We start from the raw sequence: 27651 nt of genomic DNA, 5'->3' as shown, positions 1-27651 counted from the left end.
TCTATCTGTCAGGAAAAAGGGAATGGTCAAAACTGAACTCCAACCCATAATTATTATTGTGTAGGAAGGAACTGCAGATGCTGGTTTAAATCGAAGATAGACACAAAATGTTGGAGTAACTCAGCGGGACAGGCACCATCTCTGGAGAGGAAGGAATGGGTGATGTTTTGGGTCGAGGCCCTTCTTCAGACTGAAGTCTGATGCCAGATTGAAGACTTAAGTCTGAAGAAGGGTCTCGACCAAAAATGTCACCCATTCCATCTCTCCAGAGATTCTGCATGCAGATTCTGAGTTACTCCAGCATTTTGTGTTTATCCATAATTATTATTATTGGTTACTGATTTATTATTGTCACATGTACCAAGATACTGTGGAAAAACCTTTGCATGCTATCCAGTCAAATCATACTATGCATGAGTACATTTAATCCATACACAAGTTTGGCATTTAGTGCAAAGAGAAGAATACCAATGTGCAGAGTATAATGTTACAGCACTACAGAAGCAGAGAATGTAGTCCTATCCAATTCTATTTCAGAAGCACATTTGTGTGACAGGGATAAAGAAATCAAATAATTACATTTTGGTTGAGCATTTAAATGTGTTAAATGAAAACCACTGCCGTTTTCCACCTTTAAAACTGAGTTGTATAATTAGTTTTAATGTATTGTATTCAAACTGAGTTGCTGTACAGCCATGCATCCATTGTGTCTAGGTTAGATGGTCACTGAATATCTCCTTCCTAATTTTTATTCCATTCAGAACATTTTCTATTTGTAAGATGGAAAATATTGCCCTATTGCATGCAGGCATTAGGTCATGTCAGTTTATCCTGACACAGCAAAAAACAGATTGTGGAACCTTTTTAATAAGTTATTACCAAAATGTAAATGTAATTCGGAAATTAATGATAATTCAATTTAGCCTCCACAATGGAAAGTAACCTCCGTTTAATCATTTTCTAGTGCTGCCTGGTACATTGAATTTATTCCATGCAGACTTTGGAGGTCAATGCGACTTACAATTAAGTGCGATTAAATCCGTTTTCACACAAGGTAAAATACAACTTTTGGAGAGCTGCTGCCGTACAATGCCAGAGACCTGGGTTCGATCCTGACTGCGGGTGCTGTCTGTAAGGAGTTTGTATGTTCTTCCCGTGACCGCATGGGTTTTCTCCGGATTCTGCGGTTTCCTCCCACACAACAAAGACGTACAGGTTTGTAGGCTAATTGGCAGACCAATTTTCTGCCGGGGATGTATAAAGTTTATTGTATCGTAAAATTGTCTTTGGTGTGTGTAGGGTAGTGTTAGTGTACTGTCTAATCGCTTGACGGCACGGAAGTTTGGGTAAGGGTACTTACCTTCGGTGGAAGGGTATCAGTTTAGTTTATAGTCACGTGTCCTGACGTACAGTGAAAACTTATTGTTGCATGCTATCCAGTCAGCAGAAAGACAATACATGATTACAATCAATGAAGGGCCTGTTTCCACACTGTATCACAAAAGTCTAAAGTAAAGTGATGGTTGATTTTCTCCAGGCCAGGATGAAATTAGCCTCCACCTTTCCTGTATGTTAAGATATAATAGAAAGAAAAAAAGTTAATGTTTCAGATTGATTATCTTGGAGCATGCTTCCAGTTTAGTGCTGATTATTTCATTGTTCTAATTGTCATGAAATAGGAACCAAAATGCTGGAAAGTCTAAGACCTAAAAGTATAACGGCCCTTAATCAATCAATATGTGGTCAGGTTCTATTTCTGCTTTCGGCCCCAGGTCCTTACCAAAGCTTTCTTGGTCTTTCTAAAATGTATTGTTGGAGTCAACCAGTGTCACAGACATTCTGGTTCCTACATCAAAGAGCTATTGTTGTTTGTAAGTACAATCTCTGAAACCAATCGAAAGCTGCAGACAGTGTTGCTCCTGACTCAAACCTCTGCCATCCTTTCTTTCGTAACTTTTCTTTTAAATGTGGCATGAACATTTGTGCGAGACGCCTGCAGCGTGATGATATATTGTATAGGAAGGAACAGCAGATGCTGGTTTAACCTGAAGATAGACACAAAATGCTGGAGTAACTCAGCGGGTCAGGCAGCATCTCTGGAGAGACCCTTCTTCACTCGACCTGAAACATCACCTATTCCGTTTCTGCAGAGGTGCTGCCTGACCTGCTGAATTACTCCAGCATTTTGTGTCTATCTTCGGTTTAAACCAGCATCTGCAATTCCTTCCTGCACAATGAAGGACGGTGATATTTATCGGAGTGAGGTTGGTGCATAATGGAGAGGGATTTTGCAAGTGGTGATGTCTCCATGTACACATGCCTTTGTCCTTCTTGCTGGTGGAGGTGAATGATTTGTGGGGTACAATTGAAGAGACACAGAAAAACATAGCAAATAGGTTAGGGGTAGGCCATTCAGCTCTTCGAGCCAGCACTACCATTCAATATGATATGGGCTGATCATCCAAATTCAGTACATTGTTCCTGCTTTTTCCCCATATCCCTTGATTCCGTTAGCCCCAAGAGCTATATCTAACTCTCTCTCTCTCTCTTGAAGATTGGGAAGATATTGTGGTGTATGTTTTTGGGTGGGGCACATGGTAGCAAAGGATGTGAATATTTTTGGTGGTGGGTGGGTGCCGATCAAAGTCCTTTCCTGCTGGATAATGTAGGATCAATTATTTAAGTTGGAAGTTATTGAGTTCATTGTGCAGCCAAGACTATAAAATGACATTGGAAGATGGAGGGCTGTTTCTTCACCTTAAATTGAGTTCCTTCCGATTAATACAGAAGTCCAAGGTCAGTGATGACAGAATGGGTAGCGATGAATAGTTAAAATGACTGCTGTACACAAAAGCTCCCAATGGAATTTCTAATTTTGTTGCAGAACTTAAAAGGTGAGCTGAGTTTCTGTTAAATATCTCATGTTTCCACACTGTTCTTTGTAGGCGTCTTTATTAGATCGGCAACTTAATTATTTAGAACATAATAGGGCAGATCGGGAAACACACTGTACCAATGACAGTGAAAGACAGGTAATTCTCATCCTCATTCCTTGTTTCATTTTAATGCGAAAAGCCTTCTGAGTGAGGATTGTTGACACTGTTGGTAATTTGGATTGCAGGATGAGTAAGAATTATGTTGCAATGATTTGCAGGCAGAGGTTCAGTGATGCTTCTCACTCCACTCTCCAAGGTACAATATTAAGGTCCATCTAAAAGTGGATTGCTATAAAGAAAACTACTCCTGCACCTAATTTCTATGTTTCTATGTTTCTATGTTTCAAGGATTTTCTAAACTGGGTGGTCGTTACTGAGCATTCTTATAAATTCAGTACAGCAGTATTTCCATCAGGGAATGTTTGTCTCCAATAAGCGAGTTTGGTATTCCGAAAAACGTACGTAATAATGGGATTTGTCAAAGGTCACTCGCGATAAACATTCTCGGCAACTGCGCTGCTACATGTATACAGACCTGCGTTTCATCCTTAGTCAGGATCAAACCCGGGCCTCCAGTGTCGATTAACCTGGTGGGGCAGGCAGAGTTGAGCTGGAGTTAGCGCTTCTTCTCCACACTGGCTGTAAGCCTGGGCCGCCACTGCTCCGGGCCGGTGTCCCGTCAGTCCAGGATTACCCCGGACATCTCCGGCCGCCACCAGACAGGGAAGGGATACTCGGGAGGGGATGGGGACGGTCCAATAGTAATTCAACAGCGCTTGCAGTGCCGGAGACCCGGGTAAGATCCTGACTACGGATGAACGCAGGTCTGTATACATGCAGCAGCACAGGGGCCGAGAATGTTTATCGCGAGTGACCTATGACCTGGGCATGCAAGGTCGGAATACCAAACTTGCTTATTCATTCTCTAATAAGTTGGGGCAGCAATTTTAAAGGCAGTTTGCAGGAGCCAGGAAAAGATGAAGTAGTTTATACTTTTGCCGAGTTGTGAAGTGGCATCAGTTTTAATGGTGACTTTCATGCGTACATGGCACCCTCGCAGCCAGCCTGTCTAGTCCCTTACGTCTTTTGTTTTTAGTCTGTTTTTACTTGTATGTTTTAGTGTATGTGGTGGGGGACGGTCGGGGGAAACTTTTTTAACTCTTCCCTCGACGGAGATGCAACTTTTTCCGTATCGCATCTCTCTCCGCACTACGGCCTTAACATCGTGGAGCTGGCGGTCCCTTTGTTAGGGATTGACTGCGGGAGCAAAACCGCAGGAGCTTCGACGGCTCCTATCGCGAGTGCCTCGATCGCCCCAATGCAGGGGTTTCGACTGCTGACTGCGGGAGCTTCGATCACCCTGACTACGGAAGTTTCAATTGCTCCCACTGCGGGAGAAAAGGAGGAGAGAAGGTACAAATTATTTGCCTTCCATCAAACTGGGGAATGTGAGGTCGCCGAAAAACAAGATGGACGTGCTGCCTGCACTGGTGAGGACTCGGAGGGAGTGCCGTGAATGCAGTGATCTTGGTGAGGGGACATCGCTCCATGAGGACATCCCGGAGTCTGGTGTGAGTGTGGACGGCTTTCTGACTGTTCGGGCGGACAGGGACTGTAGAGAGAGAGTGACAGCTCTGGTCACATCACGGTGAAGGAGAGTGTGTGTGGCCTGGACATTGAACTGATGTCTGTGGGTTTCAATGTACCTCAGAACACGTGACAATAAAGAACCATTGCACCATTAAATGCAGTGCAGTGAAGTGTCACGTGAACGCAAGTTGCCAAACTTCACTAGATTTGCAGGTGATGCTGCTTTTGCTGCAATGATGCATGTATGCAGGTTCAACAAGCCAGGGTGAAATCTAGTGACACGTCATGAAACATGACATCTTGAAGGTCATACCATTTACCTGTTACAGATGCCTTCACAGTGGCTGGAGTGTGGGTCTGCTGTAAGTACAATTTCCTCAAAAGCAGAATTATCACCGTCAATGAATTATCATCACTTGAGATCTGCAGTCAAGATTTCTGTGATGAGGACAGTTATGCATAGATTAAGACAGAAACCTAAATGAGTCAAAATTGATTTTAGCTAATATTTGTGACAGATTTAAAATAAAACAATCGAGCTATCAAATAAGACTGGCCCTTTTAAAATATGCAAATTTATCTTATTTTTATAATTGATGACAATCACATCCTGAGATCTATCATACATGCATAGCGTCATTGTCTACATGAAGACTTCTTATAAACATAGATTATCTCCTCTAGTTACTTTGTTATAAATGTCCAATTGCACCTATTGTTTTGAAACTGATATTGTTGAATAGGCTTCAACTGATTCAAATGGCTGTTTACGCAGTGTACCATTAGTGCTTCAGATAGATTTTGTTTGTGCAATATTTGCTGATCGGCGCAATTCAATTAAATGTTGCTTTTATAAATTACTCGTTGACTTGGAGCAATGTGACATGGCGGGATTTGAAAGTAGGTGTAATAATTTTACAATTTTTGTTTTATGTTTTGCAAGAAATTAACCCAAACATTAATATTGATTAAATTGACTCCATTAAAAATGCATGATCACAAACCTGAATGTCCTTGTGGGATGCATAATGATTGCTATAACTCAGTGGCTTCCGATAATTTGCCTCCGGAACGTAATACAATAATATCTATGTTGCACGAGCAACATATAAAACACAGGCTCTGATTGATGTAAAGGGATTTTAGACAATTATGTTTCATAAATGAAAGAATTTATCCTAGTCAGTCCTGACTTCATTACAGAATAATGCTCATTTCAAATTTGAATAATTAACTGATATATCAAACATTTGCTTGAAATCATTTAAAAATATGATTCATATATGTTACAACTACATTTTCATGTTACAAAGCATGCAATAAAATATGAAATTACTTTCATTTACTGCGGTAAACTTTTATTTGCCGATGAATTCATAGTATCAGATTCTTGGAGAATTGTAGATATCAATCACATACATATTAAAAGCAGAGCTGAAGAATAACTAATTCACTATACTGATGAGAACATAAAAATATTTGCCGCAATTTAATGAAGACCATAAATTTTAATAAAGTTTTATTTTGCAACCTATTAATACTCCTTTAAAAATATTGCATGGTTACATTTCTGTGATCTCAGCCATAAAGCAAATATCCTGTAAACCTCGCCCTCATTTCATGTAAACTACTTTCTTTACTATTGACTTCCATGCTAAAATAATACCATCGTTCTCTCACTTGGAAAAGCCCAGCCTTGACGTTTCCATCCTTGTTAACTATCCATCTTCAACCCATATTTGCTAGTGGTTCTTATCATTAGGCTGGAGGCATAAGGTGTAAGCCTGCATGCATGGGGCATCAATGATATCAGCACTACCTGTAACAGCAACAGCTATACTCACATTCACGCTCAAATTGATCCTGCAAAGTTGAAATCAATCTTTTGTTTTGCACAGATGAAGAGGAGGAAGTGAACCAGGAACCATCCCGTGACTTTGTCCCTTTAGACAATCAACAGCAACAGATAACCAAGTGTCTGAAGAAGGCTCTCGACCCGAAACGTCACCCATTCCTTCTCTCCAGACATGCTGCCTGATCCGCTGAGTTACTCAGGATTTTGTCTACCTTCGATTTAACCAGCATCTGCAGTTTCTTTCCTACACAAGTGTCCTAATCTCGCCACCTCCAGTTCAAATTCCCTCTGCTTATTTCTGTAGCTAGACTGGTTTCTATCTTTAAAGTTCAAAGTATCATCACAGTGTAAGATACGCTTAAGATAAGTTTTTTTTTTGGAATATTCAGTGAAATTCATGAGAAATCTAGAGATAATTGCGTTTTATTTTCTCTGAGGCCTGTGCGTCACTGGCAAACATTGCTCAGCCCTAATTGCCCTGGAGATTGCGCTGACGAGCTGTCTCTTGTACCACTGCAGTCCTTCTAATGAAGGTACAGTGCTGCTGAGAAGGGGGTTCCAGGTTTCACACCAAATGACAATGTAAGATGGAATGCAACTTGCGGGGTAACCTGCAAGTGGTGATGTTCTTGTTGCTAGAGATCACAGATTTTGAGAGGTTCTTTCAGAGCGGCTGAGGTGAGTCACTGACGTCCATTTGTAGATGGAGTGCTGTACATCGTTGATCTCCTTATTTAAGGAAGAATGTAGATACTTTGGATACAGTTCATAGAAAACTCACTTGACCAATACCCAGAATGGATGCCTGGTATTGTGAGGAAAAGCTGCAAAGGCTAGGCTTGTTCCTGCTGCTGGACCTTAGAACAATGAGATGTGGCTTGATTGAAGCAGATAGGATCCTGACGAGTCTTGATGTATATCTAAATCATCACAGGTATTTTAGAAAGTCGTTTTGCAGGGATTAGGTGAAATTTTTGCTCTCTGAAGATCACTCTTTGGAACACTGCCCCTCAAGTTTAGTTTTAGTTTAGAGGTATGGCGTGGAAACAGGCCCTTCAGCCCACCAAGTCCGCGCTGACCAGCGATCACCTGTACAGTATCACTATCCTACAGACTAGGGACAATTTATAATTCTTACCAAAGCCAATTAACCTATAAACATGTATGCCTCTGGCGTCTGGGAGGAAATTGGAGCTACTCGGTTACAGAGAGAATGTACAAACTCCGTACAGACAGCACCTGTAGTCAGGATTGAACCTGGGTCTCTGGCGCTATTAGGCAGCAACTCTACCACTGTGCCACCATGTCACTCTAAGAGCAGTGGAATTAGGGATCACTGAATACCCAGGAATGAATAGGTTAACCTATGACGTGCGTTTGTCGGCATTGGGCCTATACTCGCTGGAGTTTAGTAGAATGAGGGGGGGGCCTCATTGAAACATACAGAATATAGAAGTCAGGACTTTCATATGAAGATAGACTGGATAGACTCGGCTTGGACTCGCTAGAATTTAGAAGATTGAGGGGGGATCTTATAGAAACTTACAAAATTCTTAAGGGGTTGGACAGGCCAGATGCAGGAAGATTGTTCCCGATGTTGGGGAAGTCCAGAACAAGGGGGTCACAGTTTAAGGATAAGGGGGAAATCTTTTAGGACCGAGATGAGAAAAACATTTTTCACACAGAGAGTGGTGAATCTCTGGAATTCTCTGCCACAGAAGGTAGTTGAGGCCAGTTCATTGGCTATATTTAAGAGGGAGTTAGATGTGGGCCTTGTGGCTAAAGGGAGAAGGCAGGTACAGGATACTGAGTTGGATGATCAGCCATGATCATATTGAATGGTAGTGCAGGCTCGAAGGGCTGAATGGCCTACTGCACCTATTTTCTATGTTTATGTTTTCTAATAGTGAAAGGTCTGGATAGAGTGGATGTGGAGAGGATGTTTTTGCTCGTGGGAGAGTAGGACTAGAGGTCATAGCCTTAGAATTAAAGGATGTTCTTTTCGGAAGGAGTTGAGAAATTTCTCTAATCCGAGGGCAGTGAATCTAGAATTTGTTGCCACAGAAGGCCGTCAGTGGATATTTTCAAGGCCGAGGTAGATTCTTGATTAGTACAGGTGTCGGAGGTTATGGGGACGAGGGAGGAGGATTGGGTTATTAGGTGTCCTCCTCCCTCGTGTCCTTGAGACTCTTGAAAGGCGCCCATAAATAAAATGTATTATTATTATTATTATTATGAGGGAGAGAGAGCCATGATTAAATGGGAGAGTAGAATTGATGATCTGAATGGCCTAATTCTACTACAGGTGCACAACCTTTTATCCGAAAGCCTTGGGACCAGACACTTCTCGGATTTCGGAATTTTTCGGATGTCGGAATGGAAGATTTTTAGCGTAGATTAGGTAGGTAGCGTGGGCGGCTTGGAAACTCTGGAGCGGCTGCCTCCTCCCCGGAGACCGGGGAATCATTGTAAATCATTGCTTAAATGTTAGTCAGTTAGTTTGGAGGGATTTTATGTGGTGAAGAGGGGGGGGGGGGGGGTGAAGGGGGAAACTTTAATTCTTAGTCCCCTACCTGGTCGGAGAGGCGGGGAGCGGGCAATGCCTTTCCGGGTTGCCGTGCCGTAAGCTCCGGAGCGCTGTGGCCGCCGACTCCCAACATCGCGAAGCTGGGGCTGCGGGCGTCTGGCCGAGAGCGGCGCCGGTTGGAGCTCGGACCCCGGCGAAATCGATCCCTGGCCCCGCAGCCCCAGCTCCGCGATGTTGGGAGTCGGTGGTGGCGCAGCGCTGGGATACCAGCGGGGAGCGGGCAATGCCTTTCTGGGTCGCCGTGCGGTAAGCTTCGGAGCGCTGTGGCCACCGACTCCCAACATCGCGGAGCTGGGGCTGCGTGCATCCGGCCGCGGGCGGCACTGGATTTCGAGCGCCGCGGAGCCAGGGGTCGAGTATTAAAGTTCTCTGGAGAATTAAAGTTTCCCCCTTCACCCCCCCCCCCCCTCCCCCCCACCACATAAAAGCCCTCCAAACTAACTGACTAACATTTAAGCAATGATTTACAGATGTTTAAGTGTCCCCCCCGGTCTCCAGGGAGGAGGCAGCCGCTACAGTAGTACAGACCTGGGTTGACCGTGGGTCATTTCGGGTCAAGTTTGGCGCCAAACGCTAGATTTGGTGTGCAGACGACATCCTGGAAAAAATGTCCGGGTTTCGGAGCTTTTCGGTTTCCAGAATTTCGGATAAAAGGTTGTACACCTGTATCCCTTATGACCTAATACTTTGAAGACAGAGATAGATAGATTCCTGTTTAGTTTAGAGGTACAGTGGTTAAGTAGGCCCTTCGGCCCACCGAGTCCGTGCTGACCAGCAATCACCTGTACACTAACACTATCCTACATAATGAGACAATTTACAATTCTCACCAAGGCGACTTAACCTACACACCTGTACATCTTTAGAGTGTGGGAGGAAACCGGAGCACCCAGATTCACGCGGTCACGGGGAGAACGTACAAGCTCCATACAGTCACCGCCCGTCGTCAGGATCGAACCAGGGCCTCTGGCGCAGTAAGGCCGCAACCCTACCTCTGCGCCGCCGTGTTACTCAAAGAGCAGTGGAATCAGGGGTCACTGAAGGCAGAGGTAGATAGATTCCTGATTACTATTTGTGGTCAAATTTAAAGACAACTAACTACATTTTATTTTTTGTAGCAAAAGTGGAGAGATTTTGCTTGGACTTAAGGTTTCTTCATTGGTTGGGGTTAGAACTAACCATAAGGATCCCGCTTTCTGGATAATGCATGTCATAGAGTGATATGACATGGAAACAAGCCCTTCGGCCAAACTTGCCCACACCGGCCAACATGTTCCATCTACACTAGTAGTCCCATCTGCCTACATTTGGCCCATATCCCTCTAAACCTGCCCAATTCATATACCTGTCTAAATGTTTATCAAATGTTGCAATAGTCCCTGCCTCAACTACCGTAATTCCCGGTGTCCAAGACGCCTAAAATTTACCTGTTTCTTTGAGGTCGAAGGTTAGGCCGAAAAATGCCACTCTCGTAGCGATTGTTCCGCGGAACCTGCCACGCCTTTGACCCTCGAACTGTGTGAAGTGGGAAGCGGCTGTAAAAGGACAGCGCCGCTGGTGGGGGGATGGGAGAGAGAATTCCTTTCCACAGCGTGTGGGGAGTCTTGCCCGGGTCAGCACGGCTTGGGCTGCACAAAGTAGCAAACTTGGCTGGGTCGCCAGGGGTAAAGTTGCAGGGAGGGCAGGAGTGTTGAGAAGGAGGGGGTCGGGGATCATTCCAGCAATTCACTCACTCACCGCGGCATCCGGGTGCGGAGCCACCGCATTGTGACCGGGGAGGGAAGCAGCTCGGGGGCTGCGAGCGGCCACCGGGACCGGACAGCGGAACCGGCCGCCACCGCGCCTTCTCCCTGCCCGCCCGCCAGCCACGGTGTACATCGGCACAGCCACAGGCACAACCGGTGGAGATGGTCGTCGTTCCCCCTCCCCCTCCCCCTTCCCTCTATTCCTCTCCCCCCCTCCTTCCTCTTCCCCGTTATGTGATCTCCCTGAGCCAGGAAGTCCCCGTCCCTCAGACCTGAACCGTACAGTGCATTGTGGGACAGACGAAGATGGAGTCTCCCTGGTCCTCATTGCCTCCTTGAAGGAATTTCACATCTTCCTTCCTACTGACTAAATCAAACCCTTGATCCTGTCCCGCCAACCTTTTTTCAAAATTCAGCAACTCAAAATGGGGATGCATCTTCGAAGCCAGGAAATATGGTACCTGTACCTCCTCCGGCAGCTCTTTCCGTACACTCACCACCCTTTGTGTGAAAAAGTTACACCCCAGGTTCCTATTAAATCTTTCACCCCTCACCTTAAGCCTCTGTTTCTCGATTCCCCTACTCTGGGGCGTTTCTCTGTGCATCTACCCGATCTATTCCTCTTATGATTTTGTACACTCAGTTTTGAGAAGTGCTGTGAGCCAGAAAGATTCTGTTATTTCTCTATTTGGCAATTGTCTAATTATACATAGTGTATCAAGCAGGTCAATGGCAGCAGTCAAAAGCATAATTGAGATATAATAAAATATGCCGACTGCCAAGGTTTGACAAGGAGATTAATCTTGGAACTCAGCTTAAGTCTTAATTTTCATATTACAATTTTCATATTATAATTTGCTTTATCATTCATTGATCTCCTTTTAGAATAAACACAACCAGAGACAGCTGTAAGAAGGATAGATGTCACATAAATTGGACACAATTACGTTGCTGGAGCAGAGGACCATTTTGAGAAATTATGCTTTGTCATGAAGAGAATGCTCCAGAAATTCTGACAACTGGTGTTCGTTCTGTTTTTGCTAAATCTCTACAGTTATTTCTTTTGGCTATTTTATTTCCATGGTGAACGGTAGACTACGTGTTAGAAGACGGGTCTTTGTTCATTGCAATCAAAAACCTTTTGCACTCCTTGAATTCCGAGTCCTTGTAATTACATGGCCAGCATTAATTAATGTATTTGTTACAGGTTTTTATTATAGGTTTGCATAACAAAACCAAGGTTTCGCTGTGAGATTAATGAAAATGTGCAAACAAATAACGTTGTATTACACAAAAAAACATCGACAAAATGTACACAAGTTGCTATTTGTGAGAAAGACTTTCACCCACATTTAGTCACAATAAAGTCAGTTCAACCTTCTATTCTTTACTACTCAATTATCTTTTAAGGGTTAGTTATTAATCACAAGATTTCCTGTGATGTCTCAATGCTGCTGCTTTTCAATCTGTAATTTTCAAGATCATGCTTGTGCATAGCATTTACAGTGCTCTCCATAATGTTTGGGACAAAGACCCATCATTTATTTATTTGCTTCTGTACTCAACAATTTGAGATTTGTAATAGAAAAAAAATCACATGTGGTTAAAGTGCACATTGACAGGTTTTATTAAAGGCCATTTGTATACATTTTGGTTTCACCATGTAGAAATTACAGCAGTGTTTATACATGGTCCCCCCATTCCAGGGCACCATAATGTTTGGGTCACAGGCGTTTGTAATTGCTCAGGTGTGTTTAATTGTCTCCTTAATGCAGATATAAGAGAGTTCTCAGCACTGAACCTTCCAGCCTTTCCATCACCTTTGGAAACTTTTATTGCTGTTTATCAACATGAGAACCAAAGTTCTGCCAATGGAATTCAAATAAGCCATTATGAGACTGAGAAACAAGAATAAAACAGTCAGAGACATCAGCCAAACCTTAGGCTTACCAAAATCAACTGTTTGGAACATCATTAAGAAGAAAGAGCACTGGGTGAGCTTACTAATCGCAAAGGGACTGGCAGGCCAAGGAAGACCTCCACATCTGATGACAGAAGAATTCTCTATAATAAAGAAAAATCACCAAACACCTGTCCGACAGATCAGAAACACTCTTCAGTCGCCGCATCTGCTCCCAGGATGAGGTGTTCCACACCAGGGCATCGAAAATGTCCTCATTCTTCAGGGAACGGGGGTTCCCCTCCCCTACTATAGATGAGGCTCTCACCAGGGTCTCTTCCATACCCCGTAGCACTGCTCTCTCTCCCCATCCCCCCCACTCAGAACAAGGGCAGAGTCCCCCTAGTCCTCACCTTCCACCCCACTAGCCGTCACATACAACAAATAGTCCTCCGTCATTTTCGCCACCTCCAAAGTGACCCCACTACTCGCCACATCTTCCCATCTTCCCCCCCCCCCCCCCCGTCTGCTTGCCGCAAAGACCGCTCCCTCCGTAACTCCCTGGTCAATTCTTCCCTTCCCACACGCACCACCCCCTCCCCGGGGACTTTCCCTTGCAACCGCAAGAGATGTTATACTTGTCGTTTTACCTCCCCCCTCGACTCCATTCAAGGACCCAAGCAGTCGTTCCAGGTGCGACAGAGGTTCACCTGCATCTCCTCCAACCTCATCTATTGCATCCGCTGCTCTAGATGTCAGCTGGTCTACATCGGTGAGACCAAACGTATGCTTGGTGATCGTTTCGCCGAACACCTCCGCTCGGTCCGCATTAACCAACCTGATCTTCCGGTGCCTCAGCACTTCAACTCCCCCTCCCATTCTGAATCCGACCTCTCTGTCCTGGGCCTCCTCCATGGCCAGAGTGAGCACCACTGGAAATTGGAGGAGCAGCACCTCATATTCCGCTTGGGCAGTTTGCACCCTAGCGGCATAAACATTGACCTCCAATTTCAGGTAGCCTTTGCTGTCTCCTCCCCTTCTCAGCTCTCCCTCAGCCCTCGGGCTCCTCCTCTTCCTTTCTCCTTTCTTCTCCCCGCCCCCCCCCCCCCCCCCCCCCCCACCCTACATCAGTCTGAAGAAGGGTTTCGGCCCGAAACGTTGCTTATTTCCTTCGCTCCATAGATGCTGCTGCACCCGCTGAGTTTCTCCAGCACTTTTGTCTACCTTCGATTTTCCAGCATCTACAGTTCCTTCTTAAACACTCTTCAGGAGTCAGGTCTGGATTTGTCAATGACCACTGTTCGCTGAAGACTTCATGAACAGAAATACAGAGACTACACTGCAAGATGCAAACCACCGGTTAGCCGCAAAAATAGGATGGCCAGGTTACAGTTTGCCAAGAAGTACTTAAAAGAGCAACCACAGTTCTGGAACATCGTCTTGTGGACAGATGAGATGACGATTAACTTATATCAGAGTGGTGGCAAGAGCAACGTCTGGAGGAGAGAAGGAACTGCCCAAGATCCAAAGCATACCACCTCATCTGTGAAGCATGGTGGTGGGGGTGTTATGGCCTGGGCTAAAGGTACCGGCTTACTTATCGTCATTGATGATACAACTGCTGAGGGTAGTAGCATAATTAATTCTGAAGTGCATAGACACATCTTATCTGCTCAAATTCAAATAAATGCCTCAAAACTCATTGGACAGCAGTTCATTCTACAGCAAGACAATGATCCCAAACATACTGCTAAAGGAACAAAGGAGTTTTTTAAAGCTAAAAAATGGTCAATTCTTGAGTGGCCAAGTCAATCACCCGATCTGAACCCTATTGAGCATGCTTTTTATATGCTAAAGAGAAAACTGAAGGGTACTAGCCCCCAAAACAAGCATGAGCTAAAAGATGGCTGCAATATAGGCCTGGCAGAGCATCACCAGAGAAGACACCCAGCAACTGGTGATGTCCATGAATTGCAGACTTCAAGCTGTTATTGCATGCAAAGGATATGTAACAAAATACTAAACATGACTACTTTGATTTGCTTGACATTGCTGTGTCCCAAACATTATGCTGCCCTGAAATGGGGGGACTATAAACACTGCTGTAATTTCTACATGATGGTCAAAATGTTTAAAAATTACCTTTATTAAAATCTGACAATGTGCACCTTAACCACATGTGATTTTTTTCTATTACAAATCTCAAATTGCGGAGAACAGAGTCTGAAGAAGGGTTTCGGCCCGAAACGTTGCCTATCTCCTTCGCTCCATAGATGCTGCTGCACCCGCTGAGTTTCTCCAGCATTTTTGTGTACCTTCGATTTTCCAGCATCTGCAGTTCCTTCTTAAACACTAATAAATAAATGATGGGTCTTTGTCCCAAACATTATGGAGGGCACTGTCGGTGTTCTTCTTCCTCTCATCTAATGAGAAAGCATTCTCATGCAGCCCTTTGATTAGTTTGATATTACGGCAGCAATGCCTTCGCACTTCAATCCAATTAAGCAGAGGATATAAACTTTCCAAAACACAGAGGTTGATTTACAGGATGTCAAATGCAAGATAGAACCACTTTATGTCAAACATACTTGTTTTTATGATGAACTATCACCTGCTAACTAAATCAATGACCCAGTGAGATCTAAGATCAAAGACACCATTTGAGCATAACAGTCAAAAAGATAAATGATGTGGTGATGACACCAAAGGACAGTCTTTCAAGTGAGTTACAATCTTCAGTGGATTGAACTTCTTGTTTTCATACAAGAACTTTTTTTGAAAACTTTTTTGAGATTGTTATTTTATGATTCATAGTAATGAAAATTGCTGAAATATTCATTACATTTATTTTACTTGCCCACGCATAAGACATAAAATGAATTTTAATATTTTATACTGTGTTATACACCTGCACTGGTTGATGCTGGAACAATCAGCAATGACCTATTATGGGAAATGTATTCATTATAAATCATGTTTTTTTTCTGTTCATTTGTTACATCATTCATTTCCCTCAAAAATAATTGTCATTATAAATTGCTGATTACTATCATGAACAAATCCTTGGCAGCTCACTCCATTTAAGTGCCAAGAAAATTCCAACTATTCTCGTATGCCCCAAGGAAGTTCACCCTAGATGTTGCAGATGTTAACAGGAGTAGCCCATTATAGAAGAAATTCAACTGTCTACTAATGGGTGGTCAGCTTTTGGACATACAGTGTTGAAACAGGCCCTTCAGCCCACCACGTCCATGCTGACCAACAATCCCGGTACACTAGCATTATCCTACACACTAGGGACAATTTACAATTTTACCAAAATCAATTAACTACAAACCTGTACGTCTTTAGATTGTGGGTGCAAACTGGAGCACCCACAGAAAATCCACGGGGAGAACGTATAAACTCCGTATAGACAGCATCCGTAGTCAGGATTGAACCCAGTCTCTGGCACTGTGAGGCAGCAACTCTACCGCTGCGCCACCGTGCTCGCAGTCTATGACCCTATTGTCCCAGTTTATCGAGGTACAAAGACTCAGTATTAATTGGCCTTGATGGTCTTTGAGTCCACAGTTCCTTCATAGTCATCACCTGGACTCCTCAATGATTCTGTCAAGCATACATGAATCGAACTTGTGATCGTTCAAAATTTAAGGGGATTATTCCTACTTGCAACAATGCAGAGGTGCTGGAAGAACTCAGCAGGCCAGGCAGCAAAAATACATCAGTCAGCATTTCAGGTCGAAGACACTTCATTAGAAAAGTTTCCAATCCAAAGACCTACAGGTTTGTAGGTTAATTGTCTTGGTTTAATTGTAAATTGTCCCTAGTATGTGTAGGATAGTGTTGGTGTGTGGGCTCGGTGGACCGAAAGGCCTGTTTCCACGCTGTAACTCTCTAAACTAATTGCTTTTATTTGCTTGTTTGGTGAGTGCCTGAACCTGAGGCTGTAGCATTGCATTTAGCCTCGGTTACCAGTTGCCTTCCTCTGACAAATAATATCTGTTAATATTTCTGAGCTTATAATGTACTGCAGTGTGGTTTAGCTGCGCCGAAGTTCTTCCCTTTTAATACATTATTTAGCTTTCCCATATCCAAGAAGCTTTGTTCAATTATTAAAGACCTCTTTGTTACCTGTGATTAAAGTTGTTTTCCCATCAATGCCCATATCTCATGTGATAAGACATTGACATTATTGTAAGTGGAGGAGTGATATAAGTGGCTGAAACAACAAAGTAAGCTTATTTTGCCCACTAAATTCTCTTAATGGGTAAATAGGATTGCACAAAATGCAACACTGAAAGAGAATGGGCTAGGGGAGGCACCATGGCTCAGCGATGGAGTTGCTGCCTTACAGCGCCAGAGACGAGGGTTTGATCCTCACTGCGGGTGCTGTCTGCGCGAAGTTTGTGTGGTCTCCCTGTGACCGCGTGGGTTTTCCTCGGCTGCTACAGTTTATTCACACACTCCAAAGATGTACAGGTTTGTAGGTTAATTTGGCTTAGGTGAAAATTGTACCATTTGCCCCGGCATTCTCTCTCTCTCTCTCTCTCTCTACTCCTCCCCCAACCAAGTCGCACCAGCTTCTCATTTTCACCCTACAAACGGCCTGAAGAAGGGTTTCGGCCCGAAAAGTTGCCTATTTCCTTCGCTCCATAGATGCTGCTGCACCCGCTGAGTTTCTCCAGCATTTTTGTGTACCAACAGCTTACAATGGCCTGTTTCCTTTATCATCTTTACTTTTTTGCATATCTTTCATTCGTTGTTCTTTATCTCTCCCAATCACCGTCTATACGTATCTCTCTTATCCCTGATCAGTCTGAAGAAGGGTCTCGACCCGAAACGTCACCCATTCCTTCTCTCCAGAGATGCAGCCTGTCCCGCAGAGTTACTCCAGCTTTTTGTGTCTATCACGCAACAAAGGCATTTCACTATACCTCGGTACATGTGACAATGAACTAAACTGAAGCTGGTGCAGAGGACTCATTGCCTTTTGGTTTCCCAGTATTGTCTTTCCAACGCCTTGTGAGTCTGGGATGGATGTGAGAATGAACTGAACAGTGTTCCACAGGATGGAGTCAAGGCTGCTTAAGTCAAGGACAGTGTTTTATTTGAGAAGTTCTGCAAATTTCTTCTTCCAGCAGACTATGAAGACCTTTCTATCCTTGATCACATTTCTTTTCTCTTTCTTTTGCTCTGAGCATGGTGCATCATTGTGTTGTAGGGCCCCGTGTATGGTTTTTAGGTTACTCTAGAATCCTTGTGTTATGGTGTCTGTGAGTATCTGGAACTTCTCATTCCATCCACCATCTCTTCTTTGGGACACTGTTGGTCTGCAAATCCCGTAGACTTGCTTCTGTTTCTCGTTAAGGCATGTTGAAGTTTCCAATCCTAGACAGGCTTACGGATCTTTAGCACTTAGATCTCTGGATTGGTCTCATCAAGTCTGTGTTTCCACTTTGAAGGAAATTACCCGAAATTTGGGAAATTCTGGTTGTCTTCGGGTAATTTTAGGGAAAGGAAATAATTTTGGGGAATTTCCCGGCCCGGTAAACCATCCCCAACTTCACATGAGCGACTGCCGCCCCAACCGCGCACACACGGGGAGATACGAAAGGGACCAATCCCGCCCACTGGTTGATTTGGTATGTATGTAGGAAATTTACGACCTTCTGCGCCTGCGCAGTTGGGGGAGGCCCGTCAGTCGCGTCACAATTGAAAATGGCGCCAGTAAAGCAGTAGGGACACAAAATGACGCTGTCTCCCCGCCTGCGCAGCGGGCCTGGTATCCGCGCGTTCACAGTTGGGGAAGGCCTACCCGGCCGGGAAATACCATAACATTCCAGGAAATTTGGGATTCTATTTCAGGAAAAAAAATTTGAGGTGTGTCAAGGAGGACTCTCTCTAACTTCTATAGGTGCACAGTAGAGCATGCTGACCGGTTGCATCGTGGTTTGGTTCGGCAACTTGAGCGCCCTGGAAAGGAAAAGACTACAAAAAGTAGTAAACACTGCCCAGTCCATCATCGGCTCTGACCTTCCTTCCATCGAGGGGATTTATCGCAGTCGCTGCCTCAAGAAGGCTGGCAGTATCATCAAAGACCCACAACATCCTGGCCACACACTCATCTCCCTGCTACCTTCAGGTAGAAGGTATAGGAGCCTGAAGACTGTAACAACCAGGTTCAGGAATAGCTACTTCCCCACAGCCATCAGGCTATTAAACCTGACTTGGGCAAAACTGATTATTAATAACCAATTATCTGTTATTTGCACTTTATCATTTTATTTATTCTTGTGTGTATATCTTTACATTATAGCATATGGACACATTGATCTGTTTTGTAGTAAATGCCTACTATGTTCTGTGTGCTGAAGCAAAGCAAGAATGTCATTGTCCTATCAGGGACACATGACAATAAACTCACTTGAACTTGAACTTGAACTTGGAAGCACTGCATCAAGTTAGCCTTGGTGCTTTCTGCTGGAGAAACCAGTCTTTGCAGGTGTTGAATACTGTGGCTACTGACGGCTGGTATTGGCCAGGTTGCCTGTGGCAGAACTGTTGACAAAGAGCTTTCCTTGTACAGTCCTTGGGACCTTCAATGTTGATTTTCTTGTTGCAGGTTTACCAATATTGTGGAGTCAGGCAGAGGTGGTCAGTTCAGCAACCATTGAATCTGCCATGGCAGAAACAATAACATAATCATAGGACCAGCAACCATGTAGATTATAGACACAAAATGCTGGAGTAACCTTTCAGGTCAGGACACTTTCTTCAGGCTAAAAGTAATCTTTCACCTTTGCAGTGGAAAGAGATCTATCTCTTCAGAGATAGTGTCTTTCTCATGGAGTCTTACATCATGGAAACAGGCCCTTCGATCCAACTTGCCTACAACGCCCAACATGAACCATCTACACTAGTTCCACCAGCCTGCATTTGGCCCATATCTCTCTAAACCTCTCCTATGCATGTTCCTGTCTAAACATTTTTAAAACAAATCTCTTCAAAAACATTCCTAATTCTCAGCTTCCAAGTGTCTCAATGCACTGCTGGGTGGCAGTCTTGCTCCATGTCTTTGTCCTTCAATCCCACAACACCCTCCCTCACCCATGAAGCCACCCATGCAACCCTCCATTCAATAAGCATCAGACCTAGTGGTCAGTGGAGTGGTTTGAGTCCTCCAGACCCATTTGACTCCAGGGTTTAAACCAGCATCACACTGTGGTAGACACAAGAAGCTGGAGTAACTCAGCGGGTCAGGCAGCATCTCTGGAGAAAAGGAATAGATGAAGTTTTGGGTAGAGACCCTTCTTCAGACTTGAGAGATAGAGACGGTGATGTAGAGAGAGATATAGAACAAATGAATGAAAGAAGCAAAAGAGTAACAATGATAAAGGAAACAGGCTATAGTTATGGGCAAGGTGAAGACAAGTACAGCCAATGAGATTCAACAAGACGACTTTGAAGGTGGTACGACATGTATCATCATCTGTACTTTTTTGCATATCTTTCATTCATTTGTTCTATATCTCTCTCTACATCACCATCTATATAGACTGTAACATCCAGGTTCAGGAACAGCTTCTTCCCTACAGCCATCAGGCTACTAAACACTACAACCTCAAATAAGCTCAGAACTTCAATAAACATTATTATTATTATCATTATATATGTGTGTGTGTGTGTACTTGTGGGTTGTGTAAATATACACACTGAACTTTTTTTCTCTCGTTTATCATATTGTTTACAGTCTACTATGTTGTGCCCATATTGTGTGGAGTTGCGATGCAGCAGGTAAGAATTTCATTGGTCCATCTGGGACACATGACAATAAAACACTCTTGGCTCTTGACTATATCTCTCGTTTCCCTTTCCCCTGACTCTCAGTCTGAAGAAGGGTGTCAACCCGAAGCGTCACCTATTTCTTTTCTCCAGAGATGCTGCCATAGAAACATAGAAAATAGGTGCAGGAGTAGGCCATTCGGCCCTTCGAGCCTGCACCGCCATTCAATATGATCATGGCTGATCATCCAACTCAGTATCCCATACCTGCCTTCTCTCCATACGCCCTTATCCCTTTAACCACCAGGGCCACATCTAACTCTCTCTTAAATATAGCCAATGAACTGGCCTCAACTACCTTCTGTGGCAGAGAATTCCAGAGATTCACCACTCTGTGTAAAAAATGATTTTCTTATCTCGGTCCTTAAAGACTTCCCTCTTATCCTTAAACTGTGACCCCTTGTTCTGGACTTCCCCAACATCGGGAATAATCTTCCTGCATCTAGCCTGTCCAACCCCTTAAGAATTTTGTAAGTTTCTATAAGATCCCCCCTCAATCTTCTAAATTCTAGCGTGTACAAGCCGTGTCTATCCAGTCTTTCTTCATATGAAAGTCCTGCCATCCCAGGAATCAGTCTGTTGAACCTTCTCTGTACTCTCTATGGCAAGAATGTCTTTCCTCAGATTAGGAGACCAAAACTGTACACAATACTCCAGGTGTGGTCTCACCAAGACCCTGTACAACTGCAGTAGAACCTCCCTGCAGTAGAATCCTTTTGCCCAATGCTGATGCTGAGTTACTCCAGCTTTTTGTGTCTATCTTCGGTTTGAACCAGCATCTGCAGTTACTTCCTACTAATCGCATTGTGGAACTGGCGGCTGAATTTGACTCGGGGCTTGAGCTGGCTTGGATGGTTGCTTGGAGCAGCTACTCCACCACCCTGCTGTCTATTTTGACCTCAAGCCAATTTCCTACAGTGTTACAAGCCGACTAGCGGGAGTCCATTATGTCTAAAGCCACATCTCTTACGCGAGTGAATCTCCATATTAACAAGAAGTGTATTTAAAAGAAAACAAAACACTTGGAAAATGCCTTGGATTGACTGCTCTTAAGGGAGCAAAATGCAAAAATCTATATTTTAAACGTTGAAGCAGCGCTGGGATTAACACAGGTGTTTCGATCAGTCCTGGATAATAAATGTAACTTCCACAGAAACATGTCTTAATAAAACAGGACAAGCAAGGTTCCACACAATATGGGCACTGTTCAATCAATAAAGCCAATAGCAAACAGTAGTCACTGCAGCAAATGTCAAATATATTGTAAATACTTCCGAGTATTCTGCTTATGGACAGAGCAATATTGTGTAGCTTTGCACAGGAAAGCTAACACATTGTGTAATTGAGGACGGCTGCAGTGAAAATAATGTAACATAATACATTATTATAGATCAGGAGATGTAGAGATTCTTTTGTGTGGAGTGTGTATTACCTAGCAACCGCTGGGGAGAAAGAGCTGGTCACAGTAACTACTTTAAATTGTCTTTTGGTGCAGGCAGCAAGCAATTCAATTAAAATCCATTAAGCTATCAGGTCGCAATCATTTTGTTACTTCGCGTCCATACTCCACATCACATGAAATATGGCAATATGAAATTGATAAAGGGATTTCTAGCACATTCCTAAGTATCCCTTTCTCTTATGTTCTGTAGCTCAAAGGTTCGGCTGGTCACGTGGTACCACCGGATGAAATCTGAGGTGGGTTTTTCTCCTGCAAGCAGATAAAGTAAAACCATCAATGCAAAATTGAAAATCCAGCTTTATCAATATCTTCATAAAAATTAATCAATAAGAGGGATACTCAATGGGAAGCAATTTTTCACAATCAAAATTTAAATGTTGCAAATATTCTGATCCATTAGGATGTCAAACAACAGAGAATTTATAGGAGGACACAACACACATGGTGAGTCGAAGTGAACTGCATGTACGTGGAACTGCTGTGAGATATAAAGACTGGGGAGATTATTATTACTTCCATTAATGCAAAATGTTCAAATAACATCCCTGTCTGATAGTCCAAGCAAAGTGTTAACCTATTTATTATAAATGTGCTAAAGCGCACAGTGCTGTATAGGACACAATGGAATTCTGTAGGAGGCTTTAAAATAATCTCATCAAAGTTATCATTTATAGCCTGTGATTCTGTGTGGAAAGAGATCACTGGCTGAACCCTTTGAGCATAGCAGTTATACAACCGTATCACAATAAAAAAATATACCACTTCAACTTGGTCCCTATTCCCGGATGACCAGGGATTTAACAATGCCTTGTGCATTTAATGCCATTTCATAATAGTCAACGCTATATATTTAGCAAAATCTGAAATAAAAGAAGGAAATGTGTTCAAAATGAAATTGAACCATGTTGCTCAAATTTTGGGAGTTTTGATCATGGAACACAAACTTCAGCTAGAGGCAAGTGGTGGAAATATTCATGTGATAGACACAAAATGCTGGAGTAACTCAGCAGGACAGGCAGCATCTCTGGAGAGAAGGAATGGGTGATGTTTCGGGTTGAGACCCTTCTTCAGACTGAATCAAGAAGGGGATACAGAGATAAGGAAATGTAAGGTGGTGTGAAAACAAGACAAAGGGGATCAAGGAAGATGTAGAATAGATCATTGTTAGCTAGAAGGTAACAACAAAGCAAACAGATAAATATAACAAGGACAGTCAGACTAGTCGGAGAACTGAAAATGGGGAGGGATGGAGAGAGAGGGAAGGCAAAGGTTACTTGAAGTTAGAGAAGTCAATATTCATACCGCTGGGGTGTAAGTTGCCCAAGTGAAATATGAGTTGTTCCTCCTCCAATTTGTGCTGGGCCTCACTCTCACAATGGAGGAGACCCAGGACAGAAAGGTCAGTGTTGGAATGGGAGGGGGAATTAAAGTGTTTAGCAACCGGGAGATCAAGAATAGGTGACGTTTCAGATCGAGACCCTTCTTCAGACCCGATTTCACGTTCTTATCACAAGCTATCTCTTGACTGTGCAGCCAACAGGGTCGGATTTAGATGAAAAGAGGCCCTAGGCTATTCCACTTTTGAGGCCCCTCCCAAACCCCCACCCCCACGACGAGAGGAAGATGGAAGAGCCCACCAGATTGACACCGATGTGCAGCCGAGCATGGCCAATGAGATAAGGGCTGGAAAGCTGCACTTTTTATTTATTGCCAGTGCTAGTGTCGAGTTATTGGCTTAAAACATTATTATTCTGAAAATTACTGAAGTGTTTAGAGACTACAGTGCGTAGTGACAGCATATGTAAGAAAAACCTATGACAGTGTCAAAAATATATACCAGGCCCATACGAAGCTTTTCAAAAAGGGGGATGGCATGGCAGGATTACAAACATTTTATGTGAAATAAGTGCACACAACACATATCACAAACGTGAAGCTCAAAGACCCTTAAGCGGGCCCTGGAAGCTCTGGGGTTTTAGATGCTCTCTGGTGCATTGTGAGCCTTATTTTGGAGATTTTTGCACCAAATTTATGACCAATATTTCAGAAATAATTTTGGTTGAGTCAAGAGTAATGAGTGGTTGGAATGGGATGATTGGGGTCATTGTTGTATACATTTTTTTAAATCAAGATTTGAAGCTGTCCTTGTTTTAATAATCAAGTTGTATTGTAAAATGTTAAGTAAAATGTTATAAAGGAAGCGTCACCGGCTTCCCCCAACTGCGCAGGCGCGGATGGTCGCAATTTTTTCCCCCAAAACTTCCAGCTGGCCGGAACCAGAATTTTGGGTAATTTCCGTCAAAGTGGAAACCCTGATAGCACTCCAATTATATTTTTCTCATGATTTTTTTCATTCTGCGGCAAAAAACACCTTGGCCAGAGGCCCCCTAGATTTTGAGGCCCCAGGCTTCAGCCTATGAAGCCTATAGATAAATCTGGCCCTGCCGAGGCCCCCCTGGATCTCGAGGCCCTAGGCTTAAGCCTATGAAGCTTATACGTAAATCCGGCCCTGGCAACCAAACACAACTGCAAACCCATCTTTAAATTCTATGGCCATTCCCTTTGCACCTGACAGTTTTATTTACAAACACAGGATATTGCCTGTTTTTTTCTGTACCTGGGAAGTCATGAGGTTGTGCAAGGTGTGCCAAGCCATAGGATTTCCCTCTCGCCGAAGTAAACCGCGAATGAAGAGCGTAAAACCAGTTAAAAATGAAAACCCGCAAAATAAAACTGCTCTAAATGCTTTTCATAAGCTATACATGGATGACCATATTGCAACATACTTTATTGAAGTCACTTCATACTGGAACCACTGTTGCCTGAGCATTTGGAAAACTGATCCTACAAAATAAGATGAGTGCACAACAAATCAGTTTGTTCATTAGTTGTTCACAAGCTATGATCCAGGGCACCGCTTGGCTGAAATTCGCTCATATATTCTTCGAATTTCTAACATCTCAACAATCTCAGCAGCGCCTCTCTGCTTGTACAATAAAGCAGTGCTTTACAAGAAAAGAAAATTTCGCTGACTAGATGAATCGCAAAGCTCGGATAAAGAGATATTAGCAGTGGCATCAAATAAAGAGCGTGCACCGGTCATCAGTCTGAGCAGCGTCACTCTTTCCTCAATCGCAGTGACTAGGAATCCACATCCTACAGAGCCCATTTACAATTGCTCTTGAGATGGATCATCTACAGTTGTCACACAATCCTGGGCAAAATACTCTGCAAGTGACATGTTAGTAAGTGCAATAGTCTCGGCTGTGTGATGAATAGTTGTCTATCATAATTCTCCCAGACATTTCGCAGCCTTTCCACAAACATAACTTATCAGTAATATTAATTCTAAATCCAATCTACAAGAGTCTCTCTTGACTGGCTTCAATGTTTTCAGGGGAGTGCATTAAGATGCATGGTGGCACAGTGTAGAGTTGCTGCCTCACAGTGCCAGAGACCCAGGTTTAATCCCGACTATGGGTGATGTATGTACGCTCTCCCTGTGACCGCATCGGTTTTCTCCGGGTGCTCCGGTTTCTTCCCACACTCCAAAGACGTACAGGTTTGTAAGTTAATTGGCTTTGGTAAAAATTGTAAATTGTCCCTAGTGTGTTGGATAGTTCTAGTGTACCGGGTGATCACTAGTCGGAGTGGACTCGGTGGGCCGAAGGGCCTGTTTCCACGCTGTATCTCTAAAGTCTAAAGTCAATAGATCTACAGAAGTGTCTCAACAAAAAACGTCACTTATCCATGTTCTCCAGAGATGCTGCCTGACCCGCTGAGTTACTCCAGCACTCTGTGTCCCTTTGTGTATGCCAGCATGTGCAGTTGCTTGTTTCTACCTTCTGCTGTAAGTCACTGTTGGCCCAAGTCACTGAAGAAAGTGAGCAAGATCTTAGCAGCAAGACCAAACGTGTATCAGTTGTTGACTCAGGGAAAGTCTCATCCATGATTTTGTTGAAGTGGCGGCATGGTGACGCCGCGGTAGAGTTGCTGCCTTACAGCGCTTGCAGCGCCGGAGACCCGGGTTCGATCCGGCCTACGGGTGCTATCTGTACGGAGTTTCTACGTTCTCCCTGTGACCTGCGTGGGTTTTCTCCAAGATCTTCGGTTTCCTCCCACACTCCAAAAACTTACAGGTAGGTAGGTAAATTGGCTTGGTAAATGTAAAAATTGTCAGCAGTGTGTGTAGGGTAGTGTTAATGTGCGGGGATCGCTGGTCAGCGCGGACCCGGTGGGCCGAAGGGCCTGTTTCCGCTCTGTATCTCTAAACGAAACAAAACTAAACTAAAAGTGACAATAAACAGATTAATAATGGTGCAATTGCCATTATTACCCGTGAAACCTCCCATGACTTTAGGAGGTCCATGCATATGCACCTAAAGGCAAGACTCTGGAAATCTGCAGACTGTTGGCAGCCCACAGGCTGAACGACAACACAGGATTCAGCAGAGATTCTGAGTGCAATTGGGAACTTGCACCAATTGTCTAACACTTCATTCGCAAACTTGCCAGGCAATTCTGCCACAGGTCAGAGAAAACAGAGATGTTAAAAGACTAGAGGTCATTTAAGATTTAAGGTGAGAGGGGAAAGTTTAAAGGAGATGTGCAGGGAATGTTCTTTACACAGAGACGGTGAGTGCCTGTAACATGTTGCTGGGGTGGTAGTGTCTGTAACATGCTGCTGGGAGTGGTGGTGGAGGCAGGTACAAAAGTGGCATTTAAGATTTATCCTTCTTACACCAGGTAGCCCCGACATTCCCTCTCTCTCTATCAGTTTTCACTGCTAGCGTTTTCACCCTACAAACTGCAAGCAATGGCCTGATTCCTTTATCATTGTTACTTTTTTTGCATATCTTTCATTCATTGTTCTTTATTTCTCCACATCACCATCTATATCTCTTGTTTCCCTTATTGCTAACCTGTCTGAAGAAGGGTCTCTTCCCGAAATGTCCCCCATTCCGTCTCTCCAGAGATGCTGCCTGTCCCGCTGAGTCTATCTTTGGCATTTAAGAGCCTTTTGCATAAGAACATGGATATGCAAGCAATGGAGTGATATGTATTATGTGCATACAGAGGAGATTAGTTTAACATCAAGTTCGGCACAAATTTGTGAGCCAAAGCGGCCTGTTCCTGTGCTGTGCTGTTCTATGTACTATGAGGAGGAATGTTCCCAGTGCTTTTAATGGAACAAAATGACCACAAGAAACTTTAGAAAGTGTCTAGTAATTTAAAAAGACTTTCAAATAGAACTATTATACTTCTATAAATCGGTCCAACAATTTAAAAAAATATTTCTAGTTTCCTACTAACAAATTTTTAAAAGTGTTTTCTAAGATTTTCACAAAGGTTCTAAGCCATTTGTTCTTTAATTGTTTAAAAGCTTTTAAATATTATTGAGTGCCTCAAAATTATCCAGAAGCATTAAAAATGTTTTCAAAAGATTTATGATCTTTGACTATAATTTATTTTAGGTTGGGCACTGAACTCGGCTGGGGAATGCAGTTAAGTTCTGACCACTATAACTACTGTAGATCACTAAGAATTACAGAGCATAGATTCGGGCGGCACTGTGGCGCAGCGGTAGAGTTGCTGCCTTACAGTGCCAGTGACCCAGGGTCGATCCTGACTACGGGTGCTGTCTGTATGGTGTTTGTACGTTCTCCCCATGACCTGCGTGGATTTTCTCTGACATTTTCGGTTTCCTCCCACACTCCAAAGACGTGCAGAT

General features: G+C 43.5%; 1 long non-coding RNA gene across 1 annotated transcript; it reads right to left on the bottom strand.

The window, feature by feature from the left end:
* Positions 1–1215: 1215 nt before the first annotated feature.
* LOC116977963 lies at positions 1216–24602 on the bottom strand. The gene is made up of 3 exons (XR_004413344.1): positions 24538–24602; positions 4847–4949; positions 1216–1565 (listed from the first exon to the last, which is right to left on the bottom strand). It is a non-coding gene; the product is annotated as an uncharacterized LOC116977963 (long non-coding RNA).
* Positions 24603–27651: the final 3049 nt, after the last annotated feature.

The sequence above is a fragment of the Amblyraja radiata genome, chromosome 10 (genome assembly GCF_010909765.2).
Source record: "Amblyraja radiata isolate CabotCenter1 chromosome 10, sAmbRad1.1.pri, whole genome shotgun sequence".
NCBI classification, from domain to species: Eukaryota; Metazoa; Chordata; class Chondrichthyes; order Rajiformes; family Rajidae; genus Amblyraja; species Amblyraja radiata.
Note: the sequence above shows the minus strand (reverse complement) of the source record. Positions and strands in the feature narration are given on the sequence as shown.